We start from the raw sequence: 12,927 nt of genomic DNA, 5'->3' as shown, positions 1-12,927 counted from the left end.
CCTGCACCAGCTACCCCAGGACTCTGCTGGCATTATCTGCCCACTCTACCATGACCGCCCAAGTTTAAGCCACTCCTTCCCCACCTGAACAGCTACAACGGCCTCTCGAGGAGCCCCCTGCTTCCACTCATGCCACTCTAGAGCCCATTCTCCACTGGCAGCCAGAGGCATCTTTTCAACATGTAAATGAGATCATGTGCTCCTCAGCTCAAAATCCTTTAATAGCTTTTCATTGCACTTGGAACCAAATCCATTGCAAGTGACAGAAAACCCAACTCAAACTGGCTTAAATGATAAAGACTAAATTATTGATAGCAAAATGTCTGAAGCTGTTGCAGACCTCATATCTTCACACCTCAATATCCAAGGGAGCATTTTCTAAAGGCCACGAAGGGCCCTGGAGGCCAGAAACGGCCCTGACATCCGACTGGAGTTCTCAGACCCTGGGCATCTCTTCCCGTACAGGTTTCCCTGGTCTCCCCTCATTTCACGGCAGCTGCTTGTCCCAGGTCCTCCTCTGCACCCCAGCTCCACTGGCTGCCCACAGCCACCCTCCTCAGCCTCTGCATATTCCAGTCCCAGGCTTCTGCCCTGAGCCCAGCAGCATCTTGTGGCAAATAACCTTTCCCAGGTGGCGCTAGTTGTAAAGAACCCCCCTGGCAATTCTGGAGACATAAGAGGTGCGGTTCCATCCCTGGGTCGTGAAGATCCCCTGGAAGAGGGCATGGCAACCCACTCCAGTATTCTTCCTGGAGAATCCCATGAACAGAGGGCCCTGGAGGGCTGCAGTCCACGGGGTCACAAAAGAGTCCGACACAACTGAGTCAACAGCGTGCGCAACCTTTCCAGGCTTGGGGTGGTGGTCACTGTGCCTCTCCCATCCTCTCTCTAACCGCAGGTCCTCTTTAAAGGAAAAAGACCTTTTTCATTTTTTAAAGATTATTTTATTTTTTAATTTTTATTTTTTGGCTGCACCACACAGCATGTGGGATCCTAGTCCCCGGAACAGGGATCGAACTGTGAGCCCTGCATTGGAAGCACAGAGTCTTAACCACTGGACCACCGTGGAAGTCCCAGAAAGAGAGCCTTAAAACATGGGCTGCTGCAGCTCCCGTGAAGCTCCCTCTTTCTTGGTTCAACTTTGTGTCTGTCCACTGCTACCATCTAACAATATCTCATGGGTGGAGGTAGGGGGCATGTGTCTTCTAACAAGCAGCCAAGAAAGAGAGCATCCTTCGGAACGTCCCCCCTCCCCCAAGCAGGGTCCAACAGCTCTCTAGGCCGAGCACTCACCCTTGCTTTTCCGACCAGCATCGTGTGGCCCCAGGTTCTGTGGCCTAGAATATTGGTTTGGAGTTGTGCTTCCACTCAGAAGGCCTGGCCTCCAAGAAAAAAGCTTGGTGCTGCGACTCAGAGGGCCCTGGGGCTGGGGGGGCTGATGTTCAGGGATGCCCCTCTGCTCCAGGGCTGCACCCAGGTGGCAAGACTCCCTCTAACCCACAGCTGTGCATCCTCCACACTGCCATCAGCTCGTCCCAGAACGCCAACGGGATCACACTGTTCTTTCTCCTAGAACCCAGCAGCTGAGAAGAGAAAGTCTGAATCCCCTAGTAAGGCGATCAAGGAACCAGCTTGCTCCCATCTCCTCTCCTGTAAGCCTGCCATCCACCCAAGCGAGACATGCTGTCTCCGACCACCCTCCCTTTTCCATGCCGCCCACCTTCACTGTCTCTGCCTGGAGTCCCCTTGTTTTTACACCACATGCCTGCACCTTGTGCAGTTCTCACCTCCAATGTCCTCCACATATCTCTGCTCATCCCCATCCCCATAAGAACTAGGGTCACCTGGGCATCCATATACTGGGTCCCCTTCTACACACCTGCCTTCTACAGACTAGCACTCACGACACGAGGCATATTCTCACACAACAGGGAGAAGAACTCCTGAGTGCCAGGCAGGGCCTGGGAGTCTGGCAGCCTGAGCCAGCATCATGCTCCCAGCACCAGGTAACAGGCGATGACTCACGCAAAGGCTTTGATCAGGACACCTGTGCGTGCACTTCCCCAGAGTCTGGCCCCCACGTGTGCCCTCCCACGGGGACCCTCTGGATTTACCCCAGCATAAGGCCAAGCAGCCCCACTCGCCCTGGCAGGCGCCCAGCAGAGGTAGGCTGCAGATTCCCCAAGCACCCAGCACATTTATCCCGCTAATGAGAAGTTTCTTAAAGCTCTAACCAGGCTCTCTTCATCGAGCAGATTCAGCAACAGATTCTTATAAAAAATAAATTCAGCACATTAAACCCAGATTTCAGCACATTAGTGGACCCATGGGAGGGGCCTGAATTTACCGAATATCAGGCAATTGCTGTCTTTTAATTAAAAAATAATAATGATGAGTTCTTGTAATTTTTGTTCTCTCCCTAAGAAAGATTTTCTGATTTCCCATGCAAGATACTTTGATGGAAAAACCATGTGTTTACGCTGGGTCAAAACCCACGTCTGAGTGGCTGGAAATGGGGCTAATGCTTCCCCGCTTGGTCTCACCAACTGCAACCGTCTTCTCCACCTATGTGATCACTGCCTTGAAAGTGTGTGTGAGACTGCGTGCCTGTTTAGGCGTCTGACCACCTCCAATGATGCTGCCTGTGCCCTGCCCCCACGTCGCCACAGTATTCATCCCTCTCTGTCCCTCCAGCCATCCGGCCACCTGCTGAGGTCACTGATGCTAGGAGTCAGACATGCCTGAGGCAAGGTCACTGACCTCGGGAGCTCACAGTCTAAGTGCAAAGAGAGATGTCAAGACAAACGGGCACAGATGCTAAAGGCCACAGTGGACGCAAGCCTGCGGTGTCCTGGGGGCAAGAAGAGGGGACCCTTTCTAGTAAAGGCTTCCAGACAAGGCTTCATGGGGGAGATGGACACTGAGCTGGCTCCTGAGGATGGGGGCGGGAGGGGGGCGAAGGGGACGGGTACTTCAAGTAGATGGGATGGCCATGCAAAAGGGATGCGGCGAGCCACGCAGGAGCTCTGAGGGAACGGCGCCGAGCCCAGGGAGCAGGCTGCCAGAGGAGGGACACAGGGCTCTGCATGCAGGAAGAGGCTTAAGCAGGATGGTTGGTCAGGCAATGCCAGGCCTCCCTCATTGTTCCAAAGCTGTGTTCAGGCCCAGAACCTAGTGGTATTAGGGGTTGAGGTCATATTTAATTCCTCTAGCAAGATTCTGAATCATCTGGTATTTCTGTTTCATACTCAGTTCATGGAAGCCTGAAGCACTGCCCCAATCCCATCCTTATTCATAATAACCACAGAGTGGGGAACTCCGGGAGAGTTGGCACCTGTGACTCAGAAAGGGGAGCGACACACTGGGTCAGGTACTCAGGGTTAATGGTTATTGGACCGGCAGGTGTGGAAGCTACACACCCAGAGCCTGGCGGGAAGCAGACACAGCCCCCAGGAAGTCCTCTGCCATCCCAGAAAGAACCACTCCAGACCACTTGGTCTGTTCTCACATGGCTCACCCTCTCCCTACTCCTTCGCCCTCCTTGAAAATAGCCCTGATCATTTCTCCGGACCAGCTGCAGTCCTGAGAAATGCATGAGCAAACCCACGTCCACAGGGTATGAAGCAGCTGAACAGAAACGGTCGTGTGGATGCCATAAGGCGTGGTTTTCAGAGAGGGGTACCACCCGCAGACACCTCCCTTCTCCTCCACACACTGGCTCCCCTGGGAGGATGACACCCCAAGGGACCCTGTTAGAAGCACAGGACAGGTCCGCCATGCCTCGGGGTCAACACCTGGACCAACCCTCGAGGACTGAAGACTCTTAGTCACTGGCTACAGGGGCACTGAGGAGAGAAAGGGAGGGCGCCCAGGCTGTGAAGTGGGCACCAGACCTTGATGGAGGGAGACTGTCCCTGGTGCCCCCGTGTGCACACAGCCTCAACCGAGTGGAAAGCTCAGGATGGAGCATGCCTCTGGCTTTCAGTAACTCCTTCTCTGTCTTCATAAAGCCTGAGTTAAAGAACCACGAGGTGTTGTTATCGAAAGATTCCTGAAACTGGTGGTCCCCACCTGACCACCATAATCACAACTTCTCCAGTCCCGAGTAGGCAAAATCCAGGAAACAGCCTCAACACCTCCCTTTCCAATTCATTGCTGTCGCTATTTCACACAAGAAAGAGGAATTTAAGAGCCCTGGAGTCACTTTGTGCATATTAAAATCCCATCAATTCCTGGCTGTGTGAATTTTGTCAAATTACTTAACCTCTCTGAGTCTGTTTTCCTCACACACTAAAAAAAGGGTTAATGATAACAGTACCTCAAAGCCCTTAGTATAGTCCTTAATACATAGCATCAACACATCAGTTATGATTACTAACATTATTATACATAGTAGAATTATGGGTGATTCCCATTCTATTACATTTGCCTCACTATATTTTAAACTCTCTTCAATGAACATATATCATTTTATAATAAGAAAAAAATTATCTCAGGAAAAAAACTTCAATTAAATTAATTCAATATAGTTTCAGCCAAAAGAACATTCTAAAGACTAGAGATAAGGCGATTTGGAGTGAGCAAAGCTCCATTTCTGGTCTGACTACGTAATACACAGATGTGCTCTAGGCCCCTTTTCCAAAATGACTCCCAAGTCTCCTCGTGACCCCAGCTGAAGAATTCTACCCGGAGGTGAAGCAGGGGCCGCTGGGCCCCACCCTGGCCTCCGGCCAGGCTCAGACCCTCTCCGGTTCGTTCACGCCTCTCTGGCTCGGAGGTGCATTCTCCAGCGGTGCCCAGACTCGCAGCTGGACTCCTGCAGCTGTGAGTTCTGACCCCGCCGCAGACATGCCATGTGACCTCGGGCCAACAGTGTAACCTCCCTGGCCCAGATCCCCATCTACACACTAGAGAAAACAGGACCCTCCGGCAGAGGGCTGCTGTGCAGCTCCAGTGCGGCACACGGGCACCCCGCCTGGCACCGGGAGGGAGCCCGGGATGTGCTCACCATCGCAGGTCCCCTCTCCCGAGTGCTGCCTGGTGTCCTCTCCTTAGTCCATCTGTGAAATGGGCCACACGTGGTTCCTCCATGACATCCTAAGTCTCCATGTCCAGCCCTGACCCCTCTCCTCCTTTAGGACCAGACCTCTGAGGACCCACAGGATGACCTCCTTCCTTGTTTGCCCTCGTACATCAAACTCAGCCTGTTACAAACCCAAGGAAATATTGGCAAGGAGGGACACAGCTTCCTCATAACAGCTGCGTTGCAAATGTTCCAATCTTCACACTTAAAGCGCATTTTTCTCCATACCTACCCGGTTGCGGCCATTTGGGTTGAAAGGGCCTCACCAAATCAATTTAACACATTTTATTAAAGGTTTACTCAAAAGGTCCATTCAGAAATGAAGAGGAGCTCACCTGCCCTCCCTGGACCAGAGGCTAAGACTCCACGCTCCCAATTCCAGGGGCCCAGGTTCCATCCCTGGTCAGGGAACTAGATCCCACATGCCTCAACTAAAAATCCAGCATGCCACAACTAAGACCTGGAGCTGACAGATAAACCAACAATAAATATAATAAGTTTGTTTTTTCTTTTTAAGAGAAATACCTCGTCCTCGTGAAATAAACACAGGAATAAATGGTTTGAAAACACTGAGTGGTAGGAGCTCCAGTAAACCTTTTTAAAGTTTGACGCTGGCTCAAAACAGGGGGCACAGTGACAAAGAATCCATCCGCCTGCCAATCCAGGAGACGCAAGAGATGCACATTCGATCCCTGGGTTGGCAAGATTCCCTGGAGAAGGAAACGGCAACCCATTCTAGTATTCTTGCATGGAAAATCCCATGGACAGAGAAGCCTGGGCTGCAGTCCATGAGGTCACAAAGGGCTGGACACGAATGAGAGACTGAGCATGCATGTACACAAAAGAGGGGACAACTGGCTCTGTCCGTGGAGAGGGGATCAGCAAAAGCTTGAACTGGCTGTTGAAGGATGAATAGGAGTTTGGCAGATGGGCAAGGAGGCAAAGACAGACATAACAGCCCCGGCAAAGGCCCTGAACCATGAACTACCACAGCATTCAGAGAAGCTGCACCTAAATCCGGTGCCTGGTCCCCAGGTTTGGGGGGAGGTGATACAACATGCTGGCAAGGGTCTCACAGCACACGAACAAGTGGTGCTTTGTATTTCTGAGACCGCAGCCCTCTTTGAGAATCTTATGGACACTACCAACCTTGTACCTCAAAGGGACAGATTCACTTGGGACTTGCCCGGTGGTCCAGTTGTTAAGACTCTGCGCTTCCACTGCAGCGGGCACGGGTTCAGTCCCTGGTCAGGGAATTAAAATCCTGATGGCACGTGTGTGCGTGCTAAATCACTTTAGTCGTGTCCTACTCTCTGCAGCCCTGTGAACCGTAACCCACCAGGCTCCTCTGTCCATGGGATTCTCCAAGCAAGAATACCAGAGTGGGCTGCCATGCCTTCCTCCAGGGGATCTTCCTGACCCAGGGATTGAACCCGGGTCTTAAGTCTCCTGCACTGGCAGGTGGGTTCTTTACCACTAGCGCCACCTGGGAAGCGCTACATCCCACCGAGTGCCGCAAGATGTGGCCAAAAAAAAAATTTTTTTTTAATTAAAGGCATAGTTTCACAAACTTGCATCCAACTCCAGAGTCTTCCCAGCTCTGGACTCTACCCATGAGGCCTGCACATTTATGACATCCAGATATTGAACCCTGGGCGAGCACCCTCAAGAAGAAACCTGGTAATAGGCACTCAGCCTCTGCACTCCAAGGTGTGGGTTATTCTGCCCTAGAAGCATCCTGACACACTTAACTTGACTTAAAGCCACCCTGCTCTTTCCCGGCCACCTGAATAGGTGGGCAAGACCTTCAGTGATCTGTGCCCAGAGGTCAGGAAGAGCCTCCAACAAGCCCAGGGTTACCATCATTGCCAAAGGTACTCCCCGCCCAGGAAACACTCCGTTCCTTGCCTGTCCATCCCATCCCTTTCTGCTGCCAGCTTCCCCACCAGTGAGAGTCAGAGTCACTGCCCCACAGTAACTTAATTATTTAAAAACTGCTTTGGCAGGCAACCTTGAGAAGGAGTTCAGAAGCCAAGCAGGTTGGAGCTGCAGGTTCCTCTTTACCTGGCTGCCTCCTTTCCCATCAGGGAACCCACTCACCCTCCTGGTGCAGAGACCCAGTGTCGGGCTCCCAGTGGAGGCATCTGGTTGATGTGTCTGGTGGCCCTGCTCAGCGGAGAAAAGCTGACATGGCTTTAAATATTTAACCACTTTAAATATGTGGTAATGATAATAACTTCACCGATGGCAGCTTGACTTAAGCTCCAGATCAAATAAGATCTGTTGAAGCCAAAGTACTTCCAATTCAATCCCTGGCCAGCTTCCCTCACAGTTGAGAGCCACGAGGGACAGCTGTGTATCTCAGACAGAGCACTGGACTTGGAGTCCACCTGCAAAGAGGGGCAAATAGCACTCCTTCCCACTGTGCTGTTGTGAAAAGCATGAGATCATGTTTGCAAAAACGCTTCTTTTGGTGACCTGTTATTCAGTGGAGATAAACACCAGGGATGACTATCACTGAGAATTTAAGATGCTCCCTACTCATCCGAAGGTTCCACCCTGTGATATGCCACGCCTCTCACCTGGTTCCTCTTTAAGACAGTGGGAACAGGGACTTCCCTAGCGGTCTGGTTAAGACTCCCCGCTCCTGATGCAGGAGGTACGGATTCCACCCCTAGTTGGGAAACTGAGATCCTGATGTTAGGATCTTAGCCAAAATTAGCATCACAGCCTAAAAATAAATAAATAAAAGAAAAAGAAAAAAAGAGGGGGGAGGAAACAAACCAAAAAAGAAAGATAGCCAGAACACAGGCCCAGGACTGTCCCATGGGCCCCTGGAAGCCACCCTGGCACTGGTAAAGGGGCTGGACTCTCCTTCCACAGGGACAGCTTCCTCAGGGCGCTATCCCCTAAGCAGAGTGTCCCGGGCACTACCTCTGACCTTAGGGAGTCCACCTCCACGGAGAAGCCTGGCTGAGCGCCTCTCACCTGCTCTGGACATGGCTCTGGTCTGGATGATCCCAGTGCTGCTTGCCTGCCCTTGAACAGAATTCCCCAGTCTGGGGAGTAAGGACAGAAGAAACCTCATCTGACTCCTGGACCGCTGAAGATGCTGGCCTTCTCTCCAATGCCTCCGTTGGGAGGACCCCAGCCCATCCTGGGATGTACTCAGAGCCCCAAGCTCTGGCTGGTATCATCAGAATTGTCCTGCAGACTTCCTGGGATTGCCTTGACTCACAATTGGAGAAATGCAATCTCTTTTTCCTTCTGACTTCCTTCTCCTCTGGGGTGATCTAGGTGGTTGAGCAGGAGGGCTTGCCAGTTTAAAAGTCTCAGATAAGCAGCATACTCTAGCACCTGGCCCACCTCTTCACTTGAAGAGAAAAGACCCTAAGCAGTCAGCTCAGACAGCTCTAAGCAGCAAGGAAGCCAACAGTGATGGCTATTGCAATACACGCAATCTCATTACTAATGTGAAAATTGATGCCAACTCAGGGAGAAAGAAAAGGGAAATCTGCTTGGAATGTTAAGTCCCAAGGATCTGGAGTGGTTGGATGGGCCTGTCCTGAGAGAGTGGGCCTTTATAACACAGACTTCATGGGAAGGGAATCAGACAGACAGTTATCTGGTGGACCAGTCAGGTGGTGTTGGAGGTAGGGGGTGTCACCTGAACATTTTCTACTTCTCAGAATAAGCACCCACCTTAAGTAACTCCTGTGCCCCACCCCTTTTTATCAAGAGGAAATAAATCTCCAGAAACACACCCCCTCCCACTGGCCTGGTACCAAATCTATCTGGAGAAGCAAAGGTGCTTAGAGACAGGCACGTGTCTGGAGGGATGTGTTGAAGCTTCTGAGACCATGAGTGGGATCGATACCCAGGCTTCTTCAAATCCTTGGGACTTCCCTGGTGGTCCAGGGGTTGAGAGTCCTGCCAGTGCAGGGGACACAGGTTTGATCTCTGGTCTGGGAAGATCCCACATGCCTGCCAGGCAACTAAGGCAGCATGCCACAGCTACTGAGCCTGCATGCCCTAGAATCCATGCTCCACAACAGGAGAAGCCCCCATCGACACAACTAGAGAAAGTCCACCAGCAGCAACAAAGATCCAGCACACTGAAAAATAATTTTTTTAATTTAAAAAAAGAAATCCTTCTGCTCTCCTTAGAGCTATGTGCTATATGAAAGTCTGTGGCTATGACCTCAAAACACACTTTTGTTTATTAAGGCTAAATAATTAAGACCATGTTTCTATCTAAACGTTGGCCTTGGCCATAAATCACGAGCTCCCTCTGTGGTTCTCCTCACTGGATGATGCATAGATACAGATCCCTGCCCTCCACCCAGGGTCCTTCCCTTTAACAAGGAAAACTCACTCAAAGGTTTGTTTTTGGTAAAGAACAAGTGAGTATGCATTCCAGCCCATACGCAGAAGAGCACATATTTATTCCACAGCAGATTCACTCATTCATTATTGAGCAGCTACTTTGTGTGTGGCACGGGGCCAGGACTGAGGCTATAAAGGGGTGCAGGCAGAGCCACGGTGTGCTGGGGGATGGGGGACGAACGCCCATCCAGGGTGCAGCCGGAGTAGCAGCGCGCTGATGGAAGCAGGTACCGCGGACTTGGAGACCAGCGAAGAAGCAGTGATTAACTCTGCCTTGGGCTTTGGCAGAAGGCATTTGCATTTGCTTCCTTCACTGTGAGTTTCCAGGTAGGACTCCCCCAGGCAGTACAGAAGCTTCTCTGCTGAGATCTCAGTCATCACATTTGTACACACTCAGCTGCCTTCTCTCCGTGTCCAATAAAGAGCAAGGCAGCAGTGCTAGTCAGGACGGTGACAGTTTATTTAGAGGCTTGCTGTGTGGCCGGGACTCATGAAGCATCTGGACATCTCCACCTAGGAGTCCCCTGCCTGATCACAACCCAAACATCCTCCTGCCTCACAGTCTCTTGTTTCTAAAGAAACTGCTGGCCATGTAAGGAGGAGATGCTGAAACCGCAGAAAGGAAAAGGAAGGGTCCCCTCTGTCTGGGGATGGGGCAAAGAATATGGGATAGTGACGCAGTTAAGTAAGGATCTTTCTCCTTGAACCACGCTGCAGATGTTCCAGGGTCTGAAGCATTCACCCTGAATCTTCTCGCCCACCTTCCTGCAGTCCCCTGGCCATCTCACCAGCTGGCTCCCAAAGGTACTGCGGTTTTAATCAACCTATCTTGGAGTGAGGCACTCAGTAATGAGCACAGGGTGCCGCCCTACCCAGCTCGAGCATGATCTACTTAGGGCGCAGGGTTTGGACACATTCCCTTTGCCTGAACACACGGTCCTTTTCCTCAAATTGCACTGGGGCTACAAGGAGCTCGTGTCAGCCCCATCTCCAAGTCCTTTGCCCCTCACAAGGCCAACTCAGGTCTCCTCATTCTGTGTTCACGCAATTGATTTTTAAAAAATCTGGATGTGAGACTTCGAGTAGTTAATTCCATGGGCTTGGCTTTGGCCTGTTGTTCTGCCCATCAGTCATCCCACATAGCGATTATGTCACCTAGTGGAATGGCTCTTCTCCCTCCCAGCCTGGTAGCAGGTATGCATCTGATAATCTGCCTTCTCTCTCTTCATCCAGGACATCCAGAGACATGTCACCCAGTACAGGCCCCAGGATGACTCCCTTGGCACTAGAGACCTACAGGAAGGGCTCAGTTACTCTTCGTCATGAAAACACGTGGGGAACTGAATGAAAGCCCAGACAAAAGTGAGTTTTCTCTGGCTCCACCTTAATTCTTAATCAATGCTCTGGATTCAATTATTTAACCCGCTATGAATCTACCTGTCTGTACATCAGGACTATAACAGCATTTCATCTTATTTGCCAAAGAAATGATGCTTTCAAACTACAGTGCTGGAGAAGACTCTTGAGAGTCCCTTGAACAGTAAGGAGATCAAACCAGGCGATCCTAAAGGAAATCAACCCTGAATATTCATTGGAAGGACTGATGCTGAAGCTGAAGCTCCAATACTTTGGCCACCTGATGGGAAGAGCTGACTCACTGGAAAAGACACTGATGCAGGGAAAGACTGAAGGCAGGAGGATAAGGGGGTGACAGAGGATGAGATGGCTAGACAGCATCACCAACTCAATGGACATGAATCTGAGCCAACTCTGGGAGATAACGAAGGACAGAGGAGCCTGGCATGCTGCAGTCCATAGGGTCACAAAGAGTCAGACAGGACTTAGCATCGTATTCCTAAAACACAGTCAAGACTTGGCTCAAAGCTGCCTGAAGTTAAGACACCGTGTCTAAGATACTTAGACACAGTTAAGTTTTTGGAACAAAAAAAAAAAGAAAAGAAAAGAAAAGATGAGGTTGACTTGGCTTGCTCTTCACGAGTGCTGCCAGCCCCAGTGAACACCTCTGTTTCCCCTGAGCTCAAAAACCATCTGCTCCACATGCTCTTCCAAAATATTGGAGGAAAATGGCCTAACACTTATTGCTTCATAATATTCTTTAATCTACCTTTTTCTTCCTTGTGAAAACATCTGCCTGTCTTCAGACTTCTGGCACCTTTCTGACTCTCCAGGCAATTTCTCGGCATAATGCTTCTAGAATCACGTTGATAATTGTCCGCAGCTCCCCTAAGAATGACATTGTGGTTGCCTTTGTTTGTCATCATCTCAGATTGATCCCTAGCTTTGGCCCAAGAAGGTATAAATGCAGCCCTTGGTCAGGAGCAGCCAGTCAAGCTTGCTAATACCGCATTCAAGGGCATTCATGCCTGCCACTGAGAAATAAAAATGATGCCCGCTGATTGGAGGTAGGTTATAGCATCAGTTTCATAACCTGAGGACTGCTCATTATGTGTGGCAGTGCAAATGTGCATGGATATGTGTACCCAAAGCATTCAGCATTCATTGGGTTCCTGCTATAATAACAATAGTTAATGTTCATGTCACTTACTATGCTCAGGTACTAAGTGCTTCGTATATTTTACTCATTTAATCCTTGATTCAGCCCTGTGAGGTGAATACTCTCATTATCTCCTCTTTACAGCAAACAGAAGCACACAGCTGCAAGTGGTACAGCAGGGATCAGAATCCAAGCAGCCTGGCCCCTGAGTTTGGGCTCTCAACTACTGTTCTCTCTTCTTAGGCATGTTTGCTTACATCAGTAAGATGTCATCCCAAGATTTCCACTTCATTTCCTTCAGCCTATCAGCACACCTCACAGTCCTTACATCTGGGTACTCCTCATCATTCCCTGAATGTTCCATGTACTTTCATAGCACTCGTGCCTCTGTTCATGCTATTGGCTCTGCCTGGAATCTCCTTTCTCCTCTTCCCCATCGAGAAAACTCCTATTCATCCTTCAAAGCCCAGTTCAATATCATCTGTTCAGTGAACCATGTCCTATTCCCATCCTGGATAGAATGATTTATTCCCTCCCTTCCGATCCTATGGCAAGTTGTTTGTACTACACAATATCTTAACTGGCTAGATCAGGCTTTATAAATAGTGCAAGATTCTGAAACAGGGATGTAGGGGCCAGGCAGCTGACAAAAAAAAACAGCAAGAAAAAAGCTTGCAGGTTATCTGGAGCTTAGTCATTCATTCAATAGATACTTATTTAATGCCAACTGTATACCAGGCACTACTTCAGATACTGGGGATTGAGCAATGAACAAAACACAGAAATCCCTGTCCTCATGGAGCTCACATTCTAGGGGAGCCGGAAAATAACACAAATAAGTAAACATATGAGAAGTGTTGTGTTACTCACTCAGTCGTGTCCGACTCTTTGCGATCCCATGGGCTGTAGCTCGCCAGGCTCCTGCGGCCATGGGATTCTCCAG

Source organism: Oryx dammah, unplaced genomic scaffold (genome assembly GCF_014754425.2).
Source record: "Oryx dammah isolate SB20612 unplaced genomic scaffold, SCBI_Odam_1.1 HiC_scaffold_17, whole genome shotgun sequence".
In the NCBI taxonomy this organism is placed as follows: domain Eukaryota; kingdom Metazoa; phylum Chordata; class Mammalia; order Artiodactyla; family Bovidae; genus Oryx; species Oryx dammah.
Note: the sequence above shows the minus strand (reverse complement) of the source record.